This window comes from Oryctolagus cuniculus, chromosome X (assembly GCF_964237555.1).
Source record: "Oryctolagus cuniculus chromosome X, mOryCun1.1, whole genome shotgun sequence".
In the NCBI taxonomy this organism is placed as follows: Eukaryota; Metazoa; Chordata; class Mammalia; order Lagomorpha; family Leporidae; genus Oryctolagus; species Oryctolagus cuniculus.
This window is the reverse complement of record NC_091453.1, coordinates 110,579,963-110,583,292: the sequence shown is the minus strand read 5'-3', so window position 1 is coordinate 110,583,292 and position 3,330 is coordinate 110,579,963.

Below are 3,330 nucleotides of genomic sequence, written 5' to 3'. Positions count from 1 at the left end.
AGGAGGAAGAGTTATCTGGTGTGTGTGTGTGTGTGTGTGTGTGTACAGTGATGAGATTGGTCAGAGAATCTTACAGGTTGTATGATGGTGTTGAGCCCTGACAGACTGTAGTCCCCAGGGAGACAATAGGAAGAAGGACATCTTGCCATTCTTACCCTATTTGAAGACTGCTCTTCTCGCTGCCCTAGGATTTATCTTTCTCCAAAACCAAGTACAAACGCAGTATGGCAGAGGAAGCTCTTGAAAATTTGGTTCCAAATTTTCTTTGAGACCCTTTTGGTCACATAGTCTATGTCATCCTGAATGACAGTCAGTATTTCTAGAACACACTCTATGATTCCTTTCTTCTGCATGTACTATTCCCATCACCTGCAGTGCTCACTTCCCTCTTCTCAGCTTGTCAATAAGACCCTTCTTCACCTAGTACTCAAGCAAGCAAGAATACCTTTGAGATTCTCCAGAAGTGCCACCAGTTCCCCCTGGTGAAGACACAGTTTGGTGAGCTCAGTGAGCATAAACCACTTTCTGTCTTTTGACTGACCTGATAGGATATGGTTCTGCTGCACAGGTTTTTTGTGACAAGATGGCTCCTAAATAGTACGCACTTCCTTCTGTAGCAATTATGAACCCCTTTTTTCAACCTTCCAATACCAAGTACTGTAGGGAAACTGAGGTAGAGTGGCATTTTCCTCTGGTTTTATCACAGATAGGCAGATCATAATTTTCTGTTAAGATCGTCCCAAACCTAAAGTCTTAAATTTTGTTTCTATTTGAATCAAACATGCCTATGGGTAATTAGCAGAAAATCTGGCCCTCATTCAAAAAAAAGGAGGGGGTGCTGATTCTATCTTTCAGTGTTCCCCATTAAGCCTTTCCTGAATGAATGCAAATCTTTGGACTAAGGCCTATCGCCTCATCTAGTTCGGTTTTAATACTATGTACTTCATTATGTCCTTTTCAGGGGTCAGCTGCAGCTGTATTACAGCAAAATAAGTTAATTGTTGCGGAGTTGATGTGCCTAGGAGAAGGCTAGCATGAAGGCTTTTGGAGGCATATTATTCCCCATTGTAATAGGTTTTACAGCTATTAAGAATTAGTACAGGATGGTTTCCACAATTGGATGAATTACATAAATGCTAATGTCAACATCAGACATAATTTAGAAGAGATATGGAGAAGCATTTTCTGTTTTTAAATGTCAAAACCATTTCTCATCCATCAGGTAATAATTTTTCAATTTTCTCATCACAAATATAGTACTTTGTCAGTGCTACTGAAGTCGTAATTGATTTCACAGCTATGAAACATGGGGAGCCAAAGAACCTTCATTATAAGATAGAACTTGAAAATATGAGTAAGACACCGCGTCCCCGAGAACCGCAAGATCAATAGATGAGTGCGGCAGACAGGGCTAAGCCACGCATCTACTACATAATCTTGGCTTCGGACGAATGCCAGATAGCAATGAAGTAGGTTTTAAGTGACCACCAAGGGCTCAAATGGGTTGCTTGGTAAAAAAAAAAAAATGATGCTTTCAATTAAATGTCAAAGATAATTACATGGGAAACATCAAAGAGCTTCAGAAGTACAGCAGAAAGATTACATTTCACTAACCTGACACTCCATTACCAAACTTCACGTATTTCGGAGTCTGGGTAGAAATTTAGTTGCTCCAGGAAAGCATAACATTCTACATTTATGAAAAGGCACACTAAAGGGGCTTTAATCACTTTCCAAACAATGTGTGGGGGTGATTTGCTGTTGTGGAAATGTGAAAAGGCAGGGGGTTTCTGTTTTTGATCTCTCAGCCAACACTTAGAACTCTGCTGGTATTCTTTTTTTTTAAAAAAAAAAGATTTATTTATTTATTTGAAAGGCAGAGTTACAGAGAGGCAGAGGCAGAGAGACAGAGAGAGAGGTCTTCCATCCACTGGTTCACTCCCCCAGATGGCCACAATGGCCAGAGCTACGCTGATCTGGAGCCAGGAGCCAGGAGCTTCTTCTGGGTCTCCCACACGGGTGCAGGGGCCCAAGGACTTGGGCCATCTTCTACTGCTTTCCCAGGCCACAGCAGAGATACGGATCAGAAGAGGAGCAGCCGGGTCTTGAACCAGCGCCCATACAGGATGCCGGTGCTGCAGACCGGGGCTTTAACCCACTATGCAACAGCACCGGCTCCTAAAATTCTTGAAACTGGGCATCATTCTTCTTTACTGAAGAATCCACAAACACTTTCTTCGCCATTTTCATTGGATCTATTTCTTCCCTCCACCCTGTCCCGCTAATCATGGATTATTGGTGAAATGCCTACCCTGACAACTTCAGCAGTCTTTAGGCATCATGTAATGAGTACGGTCCCCCTGGAGGCTTGGAAGACCCCAGCTGTTTGCCCTCTGAATTCATTTTAGAAGTGTCAAGCTAGACCCCATATAAGCCCCATTCACAGCCACACCTGCTGAAGAAGCTTGGAAATAGGCTCTAGTTAGCTGAGTCCAGAGGTTTGCCTGCTACCCTTGGAAGAAACTGATAAGGAGATTCTTACCATGACTAGTCCAGGGCCAAGCAAGGCAAACTGCAGAGGATGGGAAAGTTTGTCTTTGGAGATCTTCTGCCCATGCTTTAGGGATCCTCAGCTTTCCCCTTCTGTGTCTTGGTTCTAGAGACCCTGGAAAGCACCTTAAATTATAGAGCCATCTTTCCCAAACTCTTGCAGTGACGGGCTGGCTCAGTGAGATATTAGTAAGTGTTTGGTGAACAATGAATTCCCTGGAAAGTATGTTTGAGAAATTCTTTATAATGCTATACCCCCTGTGGTGAAATGGTCAATACCAATCAGCAGTAAAGATTCTAGGAAGCACAGCAGTTGCAAAGATCCGCTCTTAAAAGTTCAACTCAGCTTTTCCTACATTTATTTGAGCATGAAGGACTTCCTTTGATGTAACAGCTGATAATGTATTGGAAACTACTAGTCCATGGAGTTCAGCCATAGATTAAAAGGGACTTTGCAAAGGAATTGCAATCATTTTGTTACCAGCTGAAAATGCTGTGACTGTTGGCACCTTTTAGCAAATTTGTGATTTCCAGGAACTCATCTGTGCAGAAATGTAACTTTATTTCTTTGTAACTGAACTCAACTTGTTCGTGAGTACCCATTTCCACTAATGGAGGAAATTATTAAGCCTTGCCCTTTAAGATGACTCAGTCTTTTCTGCTTTAAAACTTAATCTCTTTGGAGTAATTAATTACTCATTTGGTTCTGCATTTTAACTGAGTCCATTCAAAGTTCAGTATTCCTAGCAGAGCTGCTCTCAACTCAAGAAATCCTCTCCC